Source organism: Mauremys reevesii, linkage group 3 (assembly GCF_016161935.1).
Source record: "Mauremys reevesii isolate NIE-2019 linkage group 3, ASM1616193v1, whole genome shotgun sequence".
NCBI lineage: Eukaryota > Metazoa > Chordata > Testudines > Geoemydidae > Mauremys > Mauremys reevesii.
The window spans coordinates 94513514-94535865 of NC_052625.1; the positions used below are offsets into that span (position 1 = coordinate 94513514).

General features: G+C 41.4%; 1 protein-coding gene across 2 annotated transcripts in view; it reads left to right on the forward strand.

Annotated features, from left to right (window-relative positions):
• NOX3 (NADPH oxidase 3) overlaps nucleotides 1–22352 on the forward strand; it is a 265187-nt gene that overhangs the window by 84594 nt on the left and 158241 nt on the right. For both annotated transcript variants that reach the window (XM_039528217.1, XM_039528218.1), the window contains exon 2: nucleotides 1518–1635. The gene's annotated coding sequence lies outside the window, so the exon portion shown is untranslated. The remainder of the gene's footprint in view (nucleotides 1–1517; nucleotides 1636–22352) is intronic.

A 22352-nucleotide genomic window follows, 5' to 3' on the forward strand; every position in this document is an offset into this window, starting at 1 on the left:
CTGATATTATCTTGTACTAACTCCACAGCAGTTCTGAGAGGTGCGATTGTAACAACTTCATAAAACACATTTGGGAGGCAAACAGTTGATTTCTTTTCTATTTCTTTAGTCAATGTATTTATTATACAGGCACTTCACTGATGATGCAGTTTGCCTCAGTACACAGGGTCCACCTATCCCCAAACACTAAGGGATGCAGTTTAAGTGGCCCTGGATCCTGCTGTTGAAGAGTGACTCCTGTGCCACACTGCACCACAAGATGGTGTGTTCAGGGAATGCACTATGCAACTAGTGCAGTTGGCAGGATCTAGAACCTCTTAAATGTAACCCCAGAATACAACCCCCTTCCTCCCACCCTGGGTCCTCTTCTGGCTCCAGCTCTATGACTAAAGTCTTGAGAGTCATTTTCAGGTCCTCTTTCATGCTGAGAATGGGCTGCTGTTCGTAACTCCCGGGAGGCTCTGTGTCACATGTTGAGGCCAGGTCCAGCTCCTTTAAAGGGTACATCAGCATGGGGTTGTTTCTTTCTCAGCCCTGCAAGATCTCAGACTCCCCTGTGAGAAAATGGGGGAGGGAAGATGCAATGAATCATATTTAGGAAATAAAAATAAGCTGCTGAGTTGTGCAACAAGACTATAAACACACCAAACCCCAACACTTCATGTTACAAACACACACGCCGGTGGAAAGCCATGAACATTTCAGATCCATTCCACATCTAAGAACTGAATGTCAGATGCATGTTAGTATGTGTGCAACCAGTGAAAAGGACCAGCCAATGCAGCTATGTGGAAGTCAGAACTGATGGGGGAAGGGCGGGGAAGGGTTTGCTTCATCCTCAAGCCTGTTAAGTACAAGTATAAAATTATATGTAACTGTGTACAGTGTGTCTGTGCTTCAGATATGGAACAATTTCCTAAATATGTTTAGAATTGGATTTTTTGATACTGAATAAAAAATTTGTCAGCACTATCAAAAATATACTGAGGAAGAATGAGGCAAAGAAAACAAAACAAAAAATCCCAGGACAGACTCATCCCTGGTGTGAGTCTATATAATTCAAGAGAGGTAGCAGATCCAAATTTTGACAAAGCATATTTGTTGTCAGTTTGCAAATTCAGGTCATATTTTTGGTTTGTTTTTTTATTTTTAACAAGAACAATTTTCTCAATGCCATTTATTCTGGGGTAAGATCAATGCCAGCCACTTAATAATAATATAATATAATAATATAAATTTTGTGACTTATTTGTATATGTAGGATGCAGTCAGGATCTGAGCCCTATTACTGTTATGTGTATCAGACAATAGGCAAGGCCCTTTCCCCATACAATCTGCCATTTTACTGAAGGCAAGATTCAAGTATGTAACAAACAATTGGAGGGAAGAGATGGGGGGGTACACTATTCTGGAAAAAAGTGACCCTGAAAAAGATTTGGGAATGGTGGTAGTATCAAAGGTGACTCATTCTCCCCTCCTCACTTCATCTGTCATCTCTCTGACTTTTCCTCCCACAGACCAGTGACAGTATGACATGAGAGGCAAGCAGGAGGTGCAGCAGGCAGGTGTGGGCTTGGATTGGGACATCATAGGAAGGTCACCCTTTCAACATCTCCTGGTGTCCCGTGCCATCAGGTAAGTGGATGATTCACCGGTGAGGGGACAATGCACAGTCCATATGGACAAGGCTGACTATATGTGACTTCTCAACAGTGTTCTCTGAAAAAGCTGATGATTACAGTTCCAAATAGTTCCAAATGAAATAATAGTTCATTATTTGATCTGCTGTATTGATACCAAAGAGAAGACAATATGGCACTGTAACCAGGTGTGGGGGATGGGAGAGGAGGGAAAGTGAGTGTGAGAGGGTGATCTGGATCTTATCCCTTGGTGCAAAACTCCACTGGCAGGACTAGATTTTTTTTTTTTTTTAAAGCTGAGCTAAAACTATACAGAACTTTTTAAAAAAACATTTTGTGAGACTTTCTTTATTAGTAAGCCGGAAGGTATATAGTAAAACACTCCTAAAATGTTCAGTGATTCTAACAGCCTAAGAACAGGCTTTATGGATTATTTGAGCTGTGAGAAACTGACTGATTTTTAGTTCATGTGAGTTTCAATTATTTTTTTCCTTCACTTTCTACTCATATGGGTGTTACCCACTGAGTTTCGTCTTGTGTAAGATGCCATGCCATGGAGCCAAATCACAAATCGGATACTACATTGCTGGTGGGCATGTGATGCTTCACAAAGTTTCATAGGATCCTGAAGGCCTATTTGTGTGATCAGTTGTCTCAAAGATTTTGTTAAAAATATAAAATAAACTCAAAAAACCCTCAGCCTTGAAAGATTCGTATCTAACCAGATCACAAGAAATTTTGCTTGTTAAGAGTCATTGAAATGTTTGCATGGCTCAAAAAGGGTTAAGGTGAAACTACAGCAGACCTGTGCCAGCTGGGGAAATTCTTCGCTGTCTGGCCCTTTTTGCACCGCTGGAGGAATGTGTTGGGGCCAGAAGCCTGCCCAATATATGTAGCATGCTAGGGGGAGCCAGATTAAAGGATTAAGAAATCAACTACGGAGGTTAATGGGATTTCTTAATGTGTTAAAGGCTAAGGATATCCTGGTCTTTTTAAATAAATTATTTCTTTAAACTCTGAAATTCAACCATGGAGTGCAATCTATTTACACTGAGGGGTCTTGAGTCTTTCAAGGTATCTGGTAAAACCTCCCCTGCATTAGCTGCACAAACTGTAATTTTCAAAGTCTCAGGTATAAGGTAATGAGACAGAATTTCAAATATGGCCTGCAAAAAGAAAGATCATAAAGGACATCAAGGGGAGGGATAGCTCAGTGGTTTGAGCATTGGCCTGTTGAAACCCAGGGTTGTGAGTTTAATCCTTGAGGGGACCACTTAGAGATCTGGGGCAAAAATCAGTACTTGGTCCTGCTAGTAAAGGCAGGGGGCTTGACTCAATGACCTTTCAAGGTCCCTTCCAGTTCTAGGAGATTGGTGTATCTCCAATTATTATTATCTCTCAGTAAGGAGTATGTTATCTGGGACACAGTCTCTGCAGAACAACTAGACAATAAGGTCAAAGTCTCATTTTTACCTGTCAGCTTGTGCTCATTCTCTGTATCTTAATAAAGGAGCTAATATGACACTTACAATACTATGTTATGTTGAATTGTTGCTTGCGTAAGTATTTCTGTTCTGGTTGAACGTGGGTACCATGTCAGGATTTAACCAGCTAGAAAACTAAGTTTGGAACACTTGGTTTATTTTGTTTTCGCCATAATGAGACACCAGCACGGGCCCTGGTTGCCTGGGATTGCTTGGGCCATGCTCTTATAAGGTTATATTGCCCTGTCACTTGATATGAATGTTGGACCTCCCTGATAGCTGGGATCTAGGTTGACTGGGATACCTGTGCCCTTTAATTGGAATAGTCTTTCAGCACAATGGTAATCCATAGCAAATTATCCCTTTTCGGGTTCAGTCCCCTTTTCTCTATTTCCCATGAGCTGGGCTATCTTTGTATACGATCTGCACGCAAAGCACGTGTGTTATTGCTAATGTGATGAGTGTCCTCATGGGAGCTCCAGGGAACAAATTATCTTTCTCGAGTCCTTCAGCTCTTTGTGACCATGGGAAGCAGGGGCTCTCTGACTCACCTGTTTCTTTTTAGCAGTGTGAGCAGTTGAAGTTTAGTTTACGTTCACTTTTATTCCTTGTCCTATCTTGTTCTAATAGCAGTTGGTTTCTTGCCTGGTTCCCTGCTAGTAAAACAGCAGTTGAAATAAAGGAAGAATGAGTGTCTTGAGGAGATGTTAGATGGAATTTGTGTTGCCAAGAGGTTCTGTTGGCTGGCAGTGGATTGGGGAGGAGGCTCTCCTATCTTATTTCTCGAGGCATCTCTACTGTGCTCATTACCATGGCATCAGAGGGTGCCTCCTGAGGTGAAGAAGTGGATGGGGAGTTGTTGATCTCTCTTCAGCAGCAAGACAAGAGACTGTAACTGACCTCACTGAATTTGATGCTGCCTAGAAGCTCTCACAAATTTAAGACAACTCCCCCCTCGGTCAGATTTGGATTATTAATATGGCTAGATGTCTATTTTGTTTATAAACGTGGGATGAAAGACTCAATTCCTACCTGGCCTACACAATGCCACCCAGAGTCACATGCTGTGTGACAGCGATATATTTATGTGTTATGTTTGGGCCAGATGCTACTCTTCGTGAATGAGAGAATTGCCACTGAATTCAAATAGAGTAGGACTGGGCCCATTTCATGCATTTCCAAATAAAGGATAAAGGCTTGTAATCAAGTTTTACTGCTTAAACGGAATTGTTTGGCTTTAATTCAAATTAATAATATATTCTTTCTTTTATTTTTTTCAGTGATGCCTGGCTAGATCTCTGGAATATAGTGTGTAACTTAGGTTTTAGCATATTGTCCTTTTCTCTTCTCTCTGAAGGAACTGAATTACTGTATTAACTTGTCCTCTGTGTTGGCATTTGGTAAACTTTATCAGTGTGTAAATAGGGCTCTGGTGGACTATGTTGGAGTTTCATGATATATGAGAAAGATGCCAAGGCATTTTCAGCTATGTACACATTATGGTTTATTTCAATATAATCATGCAAAATAGAATAAGTAGAAAAAGTTAAAATCAAGAGGGAGCTTTCTACAGCGACTAACAGGTGGAAACAAAGATTTTGTACCTCAGTGTCTTTACTTGGATTCAGAACTACTGAGCTGGGACTTTGTTGGCAAATATGTGTAATTTTAAGTAAGTTTGAAAAAAGAGCTGATTTTAAAATATCACTTTGGATGAGGTGAAGTGTTTTGCCTAACTTAAAAATAATGCTTTCAAGATGACTGTCTTGATGAGCAACTTTAAATGCACAAGGCCAATTTCAGCCAGTGGATATGCTATAACAGTTCTGACCCTGAGGGAAGGCAGATCAGATTAAAAAACGGGTGGTGTGGGAGAAAAGGGATGGTATAAAGGGTGCCAAGGACATTCACGGATTTGGTGCCTCCCCTGTGGTGCTCTAGACTGAGTTTTAAACTCGGCTTCCCTTAGCAGAAATACCGAGACATGGCAAGCAGCACCTATACCATCTGCCCTGCCTTGGGATGAATCCTTCATTCAAACACAAAGGACCAAACTGGCAGAGGGGAGGTATAAATTACACATCCTTATGTAAAAACTTGCTTTGGTGTTTCTGTTCCATGCTCTTATGGCAGAGATGGGGGAGTGAAAATTCTTCAGCTAATCTTCTTTAATAAAATGACAAGGTGGGTGAGGTAATATCTTTTATTGGTGAGAGAGAGAAGCTTTCGAGCTACACAGAGCTCTTCTTCAGGTCTGGTCACCCACCTTACATCACCCACCTTGTCTCTCTAATATCCTGGCATCAACATGGCTACAACAACACTGTTTCTATCTTTAATAAAATGAAAGTTAGAGGCTGATATGTTGGCTGTTTTACTTGTCTGTCTTTCCTCCTGTTGAATCACACCAATACAAATGGTCGTGTGGGTAAATCACAGGACTGGGGCTCACATATGAACTCTGTTCCTGGCTCTGTGACAGACTTCCTGTTAGGACTTGAGCAAGTCATTTAGGGTCTCACTACACTAGGGAGTCTATATCAGCGTAGCTCCATAGTGTAGATGCAGCCTACACCAACAAAGGGGGGTTTTCTGTTGGTGTAGGAATACCACCTCCCTGTTTGTTAGTTATATCAACTGAAACATTCTTCTCTCAACATACCAGCGTTTATGCTTAGGGTTATGTTGTCATAGATATGTCAGTCAGGCATGTGAGGGTTTTTCACGCCCCTTACTAACATAGCTACGCTGATACAACTTTTAAGTGTAGAACCGAGCATTAAACTATCTCTGCCTTATTTTCCTAATCTGTAAAATGGGGATAATACCTTCCTCAGAGGGGTATTCGTTATGATGCTTAGGGATTGTCTAGACATGAAAATTAATCTGGAATAAATGTATGAATTTAAAGTGGATTAACTATTCCTGATTAACTTCATGTGTGGATGCTTTTATTTTGGAATAGAAGTGACTTGTTTCAAATGATCTTAAACCACTTTCATTTCCTAAATAGGATTATGCAAATTTGGAACAAGGCACTCTAATTCTGGAATAAGAGCATCCACGCACAGGAATAGTGATTTCGGATTAGTGCCTTGTGTAGACAAGCCCTTAGTTATTAAAGCACTATTTGATTCTGGGATGGTAGGTGCTGTAGAAGTGCAAGATCATGATTTGTGTTTAACTCTCCTGTGTATTTTTAATTGGCTTTTGTCTGACTTAAATAGTTTTTTTTCCACCTGAATTGTTTTTCCCCCAATTTTTTTTTCAATTTATACTGGCAAGAGGTAGCAATTGCTATCTCCATGAGTCTGGTGAACACAACTGGGCTGTGAGTCTATTCCAACCTGTCTCCTCCGTAGCATGGTACACTTTGCACTCAGATCCTGCATTCCTTATAGAAGCAGTTGTGCTAGTAAGACAGCAGCCATTCTGAAGAGCTTTAAAAGAAAGACAAAGGATGGGGAAAAAGGAGATATTATGTCTGTCTTACAGATAGGGGATGGAGATTTGGAGGGTACAATACTGGCCATATAGAAGTTTATGGGGATTTTGCCATTGACTACAATGGGGTCAGGATTTCACCGAAACAAATTAAGCAGCTGATCTTGGTTGGTGTAAACTGTACATTGTCATAGCTCCACAGGTTTAAAGTCAATGGAGTTATAACAGTTCACCCCACTTGAGGATTTGTCATCAAATGACTTGCCCAAGATCACAAAGGAAGCCTGTGCCCAAACTGGGGACAGAACTCACTGCTCTATAGTCCCAGTCCAGTGCCTGAGTCATAAATTCATCCTTCCTCCTTAAGCTTTTAATTAACATGTCGAGTTTTGTTAAGGAAAAAACCCTGTCTTCCCATTTCAATAAGCTGTCTGCCTTACAGTGATGATGAAACTTCTCAACGAAAAGCATTTATTCCCAAAAAGCTGAATTCACCCTTTACATTAGAAAAACAGCATTGGCTGCTGGCAGAAAATGTGAAATCTTGCTCTGCATCAAATCACATTTTGTATCAAATAGGCAAATACAAAAATCTTTTGGGGTTCTTTTTGTACACAAACACTTTGATGCAGCTTTTATGTGCTGGGAAAAATGATTGCATAAAATAATGAAAATGGATAAAATTATCAAAATAGCGAGGGGTGTGTGTGTGTGTGTATGAAATAAAGATTATAAAAGGCAAATGGAGAGAATAAGACATGGGGAGATGCACACAGAATGAGGATAGACTACAACTACAAATGTAGTAATAAAATATCCAGGACAGGAGAGAGAGAGAGAGCTCAGTAAAAAGAGGCAAATTAACAATATAGAAAGAAACAGACTAGATACCTTACATGGGTTTGAAGGTGCCTTATATTCTTTATTTATTTATCAATAACTGTGGATTTGTCTGTTTTATTCAGCCAAAATTAATGCATTCTGGAAGCCTTGCTGATTCACAGTAAGCTTGTGTATCACGGGGCAAGGGTCGTTATTATTTAATGGTCCTTAATCTTCCAGTGTATTGAATTTGTAGTCCCCAAGACTAATCCTAAAATAAAATGCATTTCAAAGGAGAGGATGTGTATTGAATTAGTGTGACACTTATCAGGGTTCTAATGTAAATTGTATATCAAAGCACAGATGTGAATTCAATGGGCGAACTTCTGTTAAGATGTCAGTCTATAAATTGATTAGTTATATATCTTAAGTAGATAATTATATCAAACGAACAATGTGCTTGTAAATGGCATAGCTAGGTTATCTATCATCTTGACCAACGAAATCTTGAAATTCCTAGTGAAAGGTATTATTTCATCCTATTTGATCTTTAAAGTCTACCCTAGGCACACTTACAGTCCATAACTCGAGTTAAAAACAGAGTAACCAGGCCCTCAGTGCTATGTTAACCCATGTTAGCTAATCCAGGGTATGTCTGCATTGCAATGTAAGCTCTGGCTCAGACTCAGTCTTGAGCTCAACCCCTCTTCCATCTACATACAAATCTACCTGACTCAGGCTAGTAAGCCCTCTGGGGATTCGGGCCCTTGGACCATTGTCATGTACAGTGAGAGTGCTTCATTTATGGCAAAAAGTGCTATGCAAATGCATCCTTAAACATAGTATTCTCCTTTTTCCATTGGTCCATGCAAATCCATAATGTGAGTGCACAAAGCGTCCCTGATTTCTGCTGCCCATGTGCATCCTGCTCCAGCTGTGACAGGTGCACTTCTGGCTGAGTGTATTGGTTCAACAGTCCATTACTGTCATGGGTCTATTTGAGGGCCAATAGCTCACCTTTGGATTCACAAAGATTGGGAAGAGCACAGCAAGCCACAATAATGTGGACAGCATTGATGACACTCAGATGGCACTGGCACTGTTTATAGAACTGTTTGGATTCCAAATGCATACTCAACGACATCTGTAACGCCTCCTGAGAGTGCCAACTCTGTATATGCTCCAGTGTTGGAGCAACCACATTAAAAAATTATCTCATTCTTAGCACCCACCGGCAGCCAAGCTCCCTTCCCACACCCCCACTCCTGCCCGCCGACAGCCCACACTGATCAACTCCTCCCCCTCCCTCCCAGTGCCTCCTGCACACTGCAGAGAAGCTGTTCTGTGGTGTGTAGGAGGAGCTGGGAGGCAGAGGGAGGAATGGGGATGGGGCATGCTCAGAGGACGGGGTGGAAAGAGGCAGGGCAGGAGTGGGGCGGGGGTGGGAAGAGGTGGGGCGGGGCCTTAGGGGAAGGGTGGAGTGGGAGTGGGGCTAGGGGTGGAGGAGGGTGAGGGTTGGGGGCAAGGGGTGGAGTTGGGGGGAAGGGGTGGGACCTAGGGCTACGCAGGAAAAATTAGAAGCTGGCGCCTGTGAATTAGACCTTATTTTGCCAGGATCTCTGAGATCAGAATACAGTTTCATAAGCCAAGGCAAAAGGGAATATGCAGGGTTCCCTAGAATAATGGGGGGGAGTAATTACTCCATTTATGAAGTCATTTAGTGGGAATAGTGTCCTGGCCTGACCATGAAGGTAGACTCCCAATCGGTGGGAAAACATGGCTTCATGAGCTTTTCCAGTGCAGCACACATTGGTGTCCACATCTGTGGTCCACAAGTGCCTGCATAACAATGAATTAGCACCCTTTGTGGTTGATGTATGAGTGTGCGCCTTGAGCATTGCAAACTATGGGCACCTGAGTCCCATCAGTGGTCCCAGTGCAGTTGGGAAGCCTCATTCTCTCAAAACCAGCAATTACTTCTGCAACATTATTTATGCCCACCACCATTGAGTAAATCACACACTTGATTGCCTCAGAAACCTATGCTTCCACTTCACCCACAGTCAACTTTCCAACATCAAACCGGTTAGCAACAACCCTGTAGCAGCCCGGGGTAGCCAGCTTCCAGATGGCTCTGGCAATCTGCTTCTGGACCAGCCTGGCCACTGTCACGCATGTGCCCTGACACTGGAGGGTCAGGGCTAGCTGCTCACAAAGCTCCAGAAATGTAGCTTGCTTCATATGAAAGTTCTGGAGCCACTGCTGGTCATCCCAGATCTGCATGATGATATTTTACCAGTCTATGCTTGTGGCCCTGCACCAGAAGCTCCAGTCTACATAGGGCAGGGGTTCTCAGACTTTTGTACTGGTGGCCCCTTTCACACAACAAGTCTCTGATTGCGACCCCCCTTATGCATTAAAAGCACTTTTGTATATATTTAACACCTGTATAAATGCTGGAGGCAAAGCAGGGTTTGGGGTGGAGGGTGACAGCTCATGACCCCCCATGTAATAACCTCGTGACCCCCTGAAGGGTCCCGACCCCCAGTTTGAGAACCCTTGACGTAGGGGGTATCAGCAGTCATTCTGAGAGTCGTGAGCAGCATCAGCCAATTCGAGGCTGCCAAGTGTGTATTCTTCTCCTCTGACAGGTTCCTTAGGTCAGAAAATGCTGCCAAAATGCCAACCAGCATTTCATGGATGCTCTGTCTGTTTTCTGAAACAGGAGCAAAAGCCAAAGCAGGACAAGTTCTTCAAATGGTGACATCTCCCTGTTGCTGGCTCCAGTTGCCAGGAGCATGCAGACCCAGAAGATGGCTCAGCAGGATGTGTTGGCAGGATGCAACAACTTCCTCTAAAGTCCCAGGGGATGGACACTCAAGTTCTTCCATAGTGAACAATGAACGAATGGCTAGAGTAGCCACAGCTGGGGAGGGCACTAGGAAGCCAGGGATAGTCTGGTTTGACTTAGGTTTGTGTTGTGCAGTATAGACACCTGAATGTGGTGTGAGATGTGGGTCCAGAAATTCTAAACCTATGGTGAATATGCAGTGTGGATGCTCAAGTCTGGGCTTACAAACACAGAGCCTGCAGGCTTGCTTCCCACAGACCCTGGGCTTACATTGCAGTGCAGACATACCCACAGGTTAGTTAACCTGAGTTAAGGACACACATTTTTTGCAGTGTAGACATAGTCTTAGAGCTGAGAAGACGGAGCTTGAGTCTGCTCTGTTATGTGTGTATATCAACTGTAACTCCACTGACCTCTATGGAACTGTTCTAGCGCAAGTGAGGGGAGAATCACACCCAGAGTGTGAGCTGTTTGTTTCAAAAGCTTTCTGAGAGTCTCACAATTCCCTAGGGACTGCACTTCCCCTTGAAGTTTTTGAATGTGTGGGAATGTATAACTGTATCAAAGCAGGTGTGTGTAAATGCTGATACAGAAAAGAAGGGTTAAGGGGGTTTTAACAGGTACAGTACAGAAGAGAAGTAGGAAAAGGGAAAGAGATATTATAACAAGGAGATTAAGAGGTAGAATGGTCCAAGAAAGTGTGTAAAGATGCATGCATACAAGAAGATTATACGTACGAAAATACAAAAAAGTAGGTAGAAGGCTATCATTGAAAGTGGTTAGCATGAAAGTACAGTTCAGGAAAGAAAGGGGCAAAGACCATGGTTATTGAAATTTCATTCACCAGAGAAATGAGCGAAGCAGGCATCTAATTTTCATGAGTGTCTTAAAGTTCAGTAGGCATAAAATCACACAGTTAAGTAACAGAATACCAACACTTTGTCATGCATACATACATATAAACAAGATGTTTAAAAAATAAATGTAATCTTATTTTTAACATCCTATGCTCCCTTCCAGAACCAATTTAGCAATTTAGTCTGTAATACCCTGGCATGGTTCCTGTGAAAATGGGAGCAATTTGAGATTCAGCAAGTTGGAGACTAATATATTAAACTGGAAAAAAAACATCCAGCCCAGTGTATTCAAATAATGTTAAAGGGTGTCACTTATACTCACAAATCAACAGAATTCAGAGCAACAGCTGAATGGTCCCTTTAACCCCCTCCACTGTGCCTAGGTAATATAGCAGCTATCCATTCTTTGCAGCCTCCTGTAATACTCAAACCCAAGGGATTGAAGATAGCATTCTGAGATGTGAGTTATGAGGTGAGACGCTTCAGAAAAGAATAAAAGATAAAAGGAGCAGTTGTAATCTACTCATTTCCAATTTAATATGAATTTAAGTTTATTGACTTTCCATTTGACATGGATAAAGTACTGTAGCTGAAAGAATTTCAAAATAGATTATTGATCAAAATCATAATTTTTCCTTCAAAACAATGAGGGTCTGTTGAGTAAATACTAGAGCGTCTCAAAAAAAATATTAAAATATTGAAAAAAGCATTTGTAACAGACCCATTTTTTGTGGTTTTTAACTTTTTATTGAAAATATCAAAATCATTATTGAACTAGCTAGCCAATCTTTTTCTTTTTAAATAGGCTTTTGGTAAAAGAAAAATGCTAATGACCATTTTTAAATGTCACCCACAATGAAATATTTTGAAAAAGTCAACAGTTTTTCACAAAAAGAAGTTTATAAAAATCAATGAAAAATCTTTTCAATTTTTTTAATTAGCTCTAATAAATACGTATGTTTTAGGGAGCTTTGATAATTGTGAAATATTGATCCAAAAGATCATAATGGTTGTAAAGAACAGTAGGATCTACTATGAAAGTAGGTATTTAGATAATTTGGGAAGACTACATTGAAGTAAACATTTGTTACAAACAGTAGGCACTGGATATGCATAGTTAGGCTCTGAGTCATCAAAGCACTTAACCACATGCTTAAGTGTCACTGTCAATGGGACTTGATAGAACTTAACCACTGTCATAAACATACAGCTAAGAGTAGCATAAAATCCCTCTTTACCCTGTAAAGGGTCAATTCCTCTTTTACCTGTAAAGGGTTAAGAAGCTCAGATAACCTGGGTGGCACCTAACCAAAAGGACAAATAGGGAGAGAAGATACTTTCAAATCTGTGGGGGAAGGTTTTTTGTCTGTGTTTCCTGGAGTCAACAAGGAAATAGGGCAGGGAAAATACATCTCCCTAAGCCATATCTAAGCTAAGTATCTAATATTGCAAAAATAGTAAGTAATAGCAAAAAATGCATTAGGTTATCTTTTGTTTTAGCTTGTGAATTTTCCCTGTGCTAAGAGGGAGGTTTATCCCTGTTTTTGTAACTTTAAAGTTTTGCCTCGAGGGGAATCCTCTGTGTTTTTGAGTCTTTTGTTATTCTCTAAAGTTCTTGCCATCCTAATTTTACAGAGGTAATTCTTTTACCTTTTCTTTAATTAAAATTCTTCTTTTAAGAACCCGATTGATATTTCATAAATCCAAGGTACCAATTGGTGACGATATTATTCTCAAGCCTTCCCCAGGAAAGGGGGGTGCAGGGTTTGGGAGAATATTTTGGGGGGAATAGGACTCCAAGTGATCCTTTTCCTGATTCTTTGTCTAAATCACTTGGTGATGGCAGCATACTGTTCAAGGCAAGGTGGAATTTGTGCCTTGGAAAAGTTTTTAACCTAAGCTGATAAAAATAAGGGGGTCTTTCATGCAAGTCCCCACATCTGTACCCCAAAGTTCAGAGTGGGGAAGGAACCCTGACAACCACATACTTCAAATTCAGCATGTTCTTAAGCTTTGCTGGATTGGTGATTTAGGGCTAATCATGTTCATATTTTAGGTCATTGGGAATTTTGCTACTGATTTTTCTTAAATATCTAGGCCATTAAATTTTCACCATCTGAAAACCAGTGAAACCATATTATGACTATTCATTTCCTAAATTATTAATTTTGTTTTAATATCAACTCTGGTTGAGTTTATCATGCTTCTAAAGGCACCTTAACCTGATAAACAATTCAAAAAATGTTTTAAAAACAACTACATAACTTAATTCGATGATGTTAGTGGTTTTGGTGACCTTGGATGACAATGGTGGTTGCACTAAGCAAATCCAACCGCTGGTATGAAAGGATTTTTTTTTAAATAATCAAAATTTAAGAATCTATTTGAAAAATTGTTCTTGAACTGGGATATATTTGAAGTATCAGCCTGGAGCTGAAAAAAAACAGTTATTAACCTCTGAAAAATTGTTTTTATAATAGAAAATTTTGCACAGCCTTGATTATAACTACGCTTGTTTCATTCTGGGCTACATTTTATTTTCTTAGGCATGACACAGATCTTTGGGCATCTAATGGGCTTTCAACTGTCTGTAAAAGATCCATATAGAGGCTGCAATCAAAATTATTTCCAGAATTCCTGGGGATTCAGGATAGAACAGAATTAAAAGGACAATAAGCAGATGTTTTATTAGTTATATGTACTGATTGGAGTTTCTCTTTACTCCCGATAGCACTAAAATTGCCTTGGTAAGCTAAGAAGTTCAGATTTGCATTTGGCCAACTAAGAAAAAGTTTGTTGATTTCATCTTCCTGGCTCTCCTCTCCACTCATAAGAATACATATGAGTCCTGGGCTTTGTTGACTTCATAAATCCAGCCTCAATGAATGAAGCCAAAACAAATCCATCTCATATTCCCCAGAGAGGCGTTAATACTATGCTTCCCGCTGGACATTTTCATCCATTCACTCATTGTACCGATGAGCTCCAGACATTCCCAAGGCTTTTGACTGCAGACTCATTTATATTTTGTTTTTAAAACACAAAAGTGTTACCAACTAGAGCACTCTCATAAATGCCAATGAGATGCAGTACTCTCTGCAATGCAGATATATTCAAGGCAACAGCCAATAGGGTAGATAATGGGACTAGCAGGCTTTCAAATTCAGCAGGGCTAACACTGTTTAGATTTGATTTTGAGACCAGTACAGGGCACGTGAGACTTCCTGAAAAGTGCATTTTCTTTTTAGTGTAAGGAATCTTGTGCACATTGCTGGGGAGAATGAACATTATAAACCAAAATCGTAAAGCTTGAGTTCCATTTGGGTCACACAAGCTTGCAACATTACACCAAGTTCATATTTCAATCTGATCCTTTTGCCTAGTTCTATTCATGATGTCAAATAACTTAAGACTGAAAGTAATGAACCTTTTATGGACTGCAGAAGTTAAATACTGTTTAACATATTGTGGTTAAAATATTCAGGGTTCGTACTTTTCACTTGATTTTTTTTATATTAAGATGAGTCCTGCTGTGGGTTATGTCAGTCTTGTCAAATTCAATCATGTCAGCCATCAGAAAGGTAAATGGAACAAAGGATGGAAATAAAGAGGTGGGTTACTGTGCAGAGGAAGAATCATGATATATACAGAGAAAGAGGGAGAGAAAGGGAGAATGAAAAATGGATGAATACAAAATTGGCAGTACAATATGGAAGGATGAAGGGGGACATATGGATGATGAAATAAGAAAGGAAGAAAGATTAACAAGATAATAAAAACTGTAACAAGGCCACCTCAAGAACGTAACCTTAAGGTACCTTAGGTACCACCTTAAAGTATCCCAATATAATTTTGTTTGCCTTTTTACTTAAAGACCATTTCCCTTCATAAGGAATCCCTTAATACATGTTCCTCTGGGTCACACTTCTGTTTATAAAGGGGTTAATAAATGATTGACTAATGTTTGCATAGATGGTTAATCAATTGTTATACATTTTTATAGTCTACTAGGTCAACAGGTTGCTTATAATAATCTGTAACGTGTTTTTATCATATGCTTTTAGCCTCCATAACACATTCTGCCCTGGTCTGTACCATGCTTATAACTAAAGCTGGGAAGGAAACAGTTTTCTCAACCCTAAAATATTTTCAAGAGCTCACAATTTTTCCCCATTCTGAATTGGGGCAAACAAACAAACAAAAAAAGATTTTTGGGGGAGTTATTTAAAATGTTTCATTTAGATTTTCATTCATCTTTTTAAACCTTTTAGTCTAATTAACTTAATTTTTTAAACAAGAAGGTTTTTTTGAATCTGAAAAACAGAATATTTCATTTCAAAACTATCAAAATGAAGCAACCTTGAAACTTTTTACAATATTTTTTCACGTCACATAACTGAACCTGTTTTGTGAACCATTTCAGTTTCAACAAATTGGCATTTTTCAGAAAAAAAAATTTTTTGTCAGGAAAAATACTCAAGCCACTCTACCTATAACATCTATCAAACATTTTTAAACATTTTTATAAGCTATAAATAAGCATAACTTTTCACTGTTTATTGAATTATCAAATGGAATGAGGGGCACCTCAGGTTCTCACAACTACAGTGAGTATGTGTCTGCAGTTTGATTATTCATCTAGCATTTTAAGTAGAGTGAAGATCCTGGCAGACAAACTTGCACTATTGACTTCTATCTTCAGGCATGAATAAGGTAACTACCATCTAGGTATCTAAGCACCTTATGAGAACTCTACCAGTTTGTAATGAGCTGTTGTTACTTAAACACCCAGAATAGGGGTTTTTAAACTTTTTTTAGCATGGGGCAAATATTAAAAGAGAAGGTGTCTCATGGACCATTGTCCCTTTCTTTGGTGATTGAATAGCAGGCCTGTGGTATTTACAGCAGTTGCTTATGTAAAATATAATATTAGGAAAGTATTTTTGCTGTCATCTAATGCAATTTAACAGCTGGAAACAAGGAAAACCAATACCATGTACCCAGTCAGCTCTCTGGCAACCACCAAGTGAATCAGTGGTCCACAGGTTACTATTTGGGAACAATGCTTAAGGAATAAGAAGTATTACTAGAAACATGTCATTTACTGCTGTTTCTTATGGAACCTGTCTGGCACTTAATTCTCAGGTGGAATTTCTGGGGGCAGATGGCACAAATATCAATTCCTGCTCTCCCTGGGATTAATCCCTTCTTGATGAAGCTATAACCACAGGCATTTTGTACCACTTCCCGCCCATAGGAGTGAATCTGGCCCTTTCTGATGGTCCACAATAAAAGAAGAGGGGTTAGGGAAGGAACTGGGGTGAGGTCACCTAGTGAAAGAGGTAGGCTGCTGATTCTATGGAGTTTGGGGGAAAATACTAATTTCAGGTGAATTTTTAAGAATGGAAGATCCTGATTTTTTTTAAACCAGTGATTAGTTAAGACTTTATTTTTAGTAAAATCTTGGAATATAATTGCTTCTATATATAATACTTTTTAAAGTGTTCCATGAGGCTTCAGTGGGTATTTAGGAAAACTTTAAATGCATATTGACATAAGCACCCATAACTTGGGGTGTCTAGCATGGGCGGCGCCAGCCTCTTACCAGTGTGGGGGCTGAGGTGGGCTAGATAGAAATTTGGGGGGGCTGTTCCCCCTTGCCACAAGGCCCTGCATCCTCTGTGGTCCCACCTCCCTGCTCTTCCTCAGGTAAGTGCTGGCCCCACTTTCTCTTCTCCCCACCTCAGACCCCACCCCCTGGCCAGGTCACAGGCCAAAGCCAGGCAGTGCTGGGTGACTGCTGACCTGGCTTCTGCAAGGGTGCAGGTGGCTGTGGCTCTATCCTCCCTCTTCTTCCTGCTGGTGCTTGGGGCCCTGGGGCTGCGTCTGCTCCTCAGCTTCCCACCGCCCTTCAACTATTTACAGCCAGTAACAGCTGTCTGGGCGGGGGACCCGGCTCTGGGGCCAGCAGAGCCCTCAGGGAGCAGCGACCACAGGGGGCAGGACCCAGACCCTCCCAATGCTCTGGGTGGTGTGCCCCGGCAGGCAGGGACACAGGCTGGGGACTGCTCTTTGGCACTGCAGCCTCCCTCCTGGCTTACTCCTGTGCTGCTGCTGGTGGTATCGCTGGCTTCAGGGCTGGGCACCAGGTTAGCAGCCGCCACTCTCTCCACTTTGTCTTCACAGCTGGGAGGCCAGAGAGTGGTGAGGGAGGGCTATGGCAAATTTTGGGGTGTCTATAGCCCCCAGCAAATCTCCCTGCAGCGCTGCCCCTGGTGACTAGGTAACAGAAAACTGAGGCACTTTCCTTGCCATTGGCACTGAGCAGATAGAGCTGCAAATTTTACAGAAGAGTTCTGGAATGTGAGGAGGTCAGGCATGGAGGATCTTCTCATGGGGTCTCTTTAAGGACGTGGCATCCTGAAGAGTGGGAGCATTTGTCATAAGTGTGTTTGGCAGCTGAGCTAGAATGTGGTTGGGGACGACTGACATGAGATGGGAAGGGTGAAAGAGGGTTTGGAATCTCTGAGGTATTTGAAGATGCTCTTCTCTGTTGGGTAATTCAGTACTTATACTCTTTCTCCCTTTGCCTGATCGCCTTTGGGCTTTTCAGTGTCCCCCACACCCCCATTCCTTAAAGATAGACAGGGGGTCAGTTGTCTTTGTGCTGGACCTAGTTGCACCACCTTATCCACTGAATTGGAGTCTGGGAATTCTGAATTCTCATCACACTCAGTTTGAGTCAGGGCCGCCCAGAGGATTCCAGGGGCCTGGGGTCTTCGGCGGCGGAGGGCCCTTCCGTTCCGGGATCCGCCGCCAAAGTGCCCCGAAGACCCCCTGACGCCGAAGCGGGACCCGCCGCCGAAGTGCAGCCGGGTCTTCGGCGGTAATTCAGCGGCGGGGGGCCCCCGCCGTGGGTCTTCGGGGCACTTCGGCGGTAGGTCCCGGAATGGAAGGCCCCCCCGCCGCCGAATTACTGCTGAAGACCTGGCTGCATTTCGGTGGCGGGTCCCACTTTGGCGGTAATTCGCTGGCGGGGGGGCCTTCCGCCCCGGAGCGGAAGGACCCCACGCCGCCGAAGACCGGGAGGGGAAGAAGCTCCGGGGGCCCGGGCCCTGCAAGAGTTTTCCGGGCCCCCCAGAGCGAGTGAAGGACCCCGCTCCAGGGGCCCCGAAAAACACTCGTGGGGGCCCCGGCGGGACCCGGGGCCTGGGGCAAATTGCCCCTCTTGCCCCCCCTCTGGGCGGCCCTGGTTTGAGTTTCCTCAGGCTTCATTGTACATCACAGAAGAGAGTGTTTAGTGGGGAAATGCTAGGCTGGGAAGCAGCACATAGACAGGTGATCTGCAGGTTTAACATCACACAGAAAAAGGAGAGGGCACTTCAGAAGAAAGGAGGCTGGTGAAGAGGCTAAAACCTGCTAAGTTCAGGTGTGTCCAACACAGCAAGCACAGGCTTCAACAGGGGATAAAGCATCAGTTTCCATATTTCTTGGATCTTCTTTTCTCTGCCAATCCAACTAGAGCTCTAAGTGAGCTTCAAGGAGGAGTTCAAGACCACTTTTAAGCCGAGCTTTTTTAGCTACTCACCATTGAAGTCTAGAATGAGGTGGGGTGTTTTTGGTAAAAACTTTTATCTGTTTTCTCTGCTTTAAGGCATCTGGCTGTCAAGACTGATGCTATTTAAAAATGGTTAGGTACCAGATTTTAATACTTGACTTCTCACATCAGTGGTATTACTTGTGGAGCAAAGCACTATTCAACATGAGTTAGTGTGTCAAAATCTGGCCATAAATCAATAATAGACATAAATATCCATATCTGGTAGGAGGCCATCATAAAACAGGAAACATTACCAGATACCTAGTCATTCTACCCTGGCAGTTCTTAAAGCAGCATTGAGAATTGTCACCTCTTCAACTCAAGTGACACTTTACAAAATCTGTTTTTAAAATTGTCATTAAGAAAAATCAAAAGAATCTGCAGACAAAAACACCATTCAGAAGGTTGTGACACCAACTGACAAAAGCAGGGAAATTGAAAATGACACTTAGGTCACATCTTTGTGCTTTTCTTCACAATGGCACAAGTTAAGGGCAAAATGTGAGTCCGAATGTTGAATTTCCTGGCTTTTGTCATGATGTTAACATTGTTAAGCAGGTGGCACATAGTGGGGGTCTTGTCTGTGAAAATGGCTTTATAAATGCGATAATACCATGCATACAATTAACATAATAATGGGAAACATGCATAAGCTTTAGCTGTACTTGACTTGTTTGACTTTCATGGGGTTAGCTAAAAACGATGCCTAGTTTCAAGACTTAATATGGAAAGGCGAAGTGGGGAATGTGATATTCCTTGGAATCATTGCCCTTCTGAGGAGCGACAAGGTGGAATCTTCCAGGATACTTGAAATTTTAGCCCATCAGTGTGATTATTATGCAAAATAGAATAGCTTCCTTAAGGATTTATCTCAGGTTCCTAAGCCCCAGGCCACGGAAAACTGAGTGTATTGTGAAGGTGAAAATGCTCAGTCTCTAAAGCAAGAGAGCTATCCACATCAATTTGCAGCAGGCTAAGTGGCATCAGCTAGGGGAGGCAGGCTTATATTAGCTTGCTGGCTTTCTAGAGAATTACAGTGCTGTAGTCCTAAACAGAAGAGGAGAGAATTAAAGGAGCTACTCAAATACAGTAGCAATTTATAGTTAAAACACCCCAATAACTCTAAGGCCAGCATTGTGCTTCTGATACTGACATGATGTAGAAAAGCAATGTCCCAGCTACGGTACTAAATATTTGAGGGATGTACTCAATTTGTTTGTAATCTATACCCACTGGAACTATAGCTGGACTCTAATGTAGGGAAGCTGGAGCAGTTTTAGCCAGGACTTCTCAAAACATAATGTTTTAAATTAGTATGCATTTGTACAAACTTTTGGTTTCTATCCATGTAGGTTTGAATCCCACTCCCTTTCTGAGTTTCACTCTGAATTTCAGATTTAAATGAACCCTGAACCTAAAAGAGAATTCAGTCAAAATTGCTGAGTCTCTCCTGGTTTCGTTAGTAGTGTGACACTGTGACTTTACATGGTTTTAATACAAAGTCATAAAGAGGCCCAGGCTAACGCTAAAGTTTTATGTCCTTTAGCAATTCTCTCAGTACACATTGTCTGAGTCTAATGGAACCTGAAACCAGGCAAGCTTTGTGGTTTCATGTTTTATTGTGAACATCTAAAACAAGCCATTCCAACAGTCAGGTTACAATCAGGTGATAGAAAATAATTACACACCATTTATAGTGTAATGCCTGAAGTTTCTGTGCTCTCTGGCAATATAGATTCTAAGATATCATTATCATGAAAACTTTGCTTCAGAAACTTGAAATAACACCTGCTTGTGTTAATCTCTTTTATTTTCTTTTAAAACAGTTGTGTTAATTACAGAAACAAATTGTGCATATAAGAATTACAGTTTGATATTTCAATGTAAACTGTCACTTTGTTCTTTTAAATGATATGGCATAAGGAAATCGTTATAGAATCAAAGAGGCAAATGGGTAATAAGTTTATGTGTGTTGTTACCCACACCACAATCCCACATCCAAAGAACCCCAAACTTTAGGGAAACTGGTATCCAGAAATGAATGCAGATCCAGGCTTTATAGCACACCCTATCTTTATAAGGGCTATGGTCTGAGTACCCCTTCACTTGGGGAAAATTTGGCTCCCATTCCAAACTTTGCCATTTGGCACTCCCTTATTCCTTGTATTTTCATCACCCACATACAAATAATGTGTGTAACAGAAAAAGTGCAATGCTTCCTTGTAATGAATCTTTAGTAAAAACAAATACAGTTTAACTTTTGACACACCATGGAGCCACGATGTTAGTCTCATCAAGAGCATAAGGTATTGTCTAAAAATCTATATGGATCCAACTTAACGTATTGTGTACATTCAAACACACTTCCTAGGAGAGCCTTTTCTCATAAGTAGCCTTAAAATAGTGAAGTATATGCATTTTTTTCCAGCTATGGAACTGAAATTATTCTCAAGTATTTGAAAAGTATGCATCATAATGTTTTACCAATAAAGCTAAATGGCAGAAGTTTCCAACTTGGGAGCTTAGTTAGCCTTGTAAGTCCATATTTAAGCACCTAAATAAAAGTGGCCTGACATTCAGTAGTGTTGAGCTCCTGTAGTAACTCTTAGTTGAAAATTTCGTTGTAAAGCATAAGCTTTCGTGATATGGGCTGCAAACTGTTTTTATTGATACTGCAGAATATCTGAAGCTGGACATCACACAGCATTGTCAAATCATTAACATTTTAAGCAAAATCTCTCTGTATTGAAATTGGAAAAAATTGTTAATAAATAAGTAGTCAATCTTTATGTGCTCTTCTAACACACTAAAGAAGGGTGGTGAGTTTGGAACAATTCAGCACATAATATTGGATGTCAAGGGTTGTGTCACTGTTTCTAGCAAGTCTCTGCATCCCTTCTCTCTGAGCCATGAGCTGTAGATTAAATAAGGAACAAGATGTTCTCCAGAGAACACAAATGAACTGAAGGAGAGAGATGATGACTAGGTCTTTAAACTGTGATTACTTGTGATAAGATTGCATGGCTTACTGCACTGTTCTGTACTAAATACTCTTTCATGTGGAATATCAGTGAAAGAGCATCTGAGTTACTGAATAGACAAAGGAGTCATATTAGTTCAATGGTTTGTTTAGATTTTTTGCTAATCCTTGGGCAGACTTTAGACACAACATGTAAAAGAGCTTGTAATGCACTCACTCCCACTGTGCAGCTGTCTTTGTACTTAGTACAGCCATAACTCGACTCACAGCTAAATGGAACCCAGTGAGCTGTTAGTGATGGATTTGTACTCTAGTACTCAGGGCCGGCTTTATAAACCGCGGGGCCCGATTGGATTACTCGGTGGCGGTCTGGGGCTTCGGTGGCGGGGGGTCAGCTCAGCGTCTTCCACGGCACCAAAGCACCCCCCGCTGCCGAAATGCCACTGAAGACCCCTGGAGTGGGGCCCCCTTAGGCAAGGGGTCCTCTTCAGTGCGGGGCCCAATTCTGGGGAATCGGTGGAATAGGCGTAAAGCTGGCCCTGCTAGTACCGGTCCTGATGTCTGTTGTAAAGTGGATTATTCTCCTCTAACAACCAATAATTATTTATTTCTTTAACACTGATGTACTCAGAGTTTATATAAGAAACAAAGGTAAAGATTGCCCCTGCCCTGAC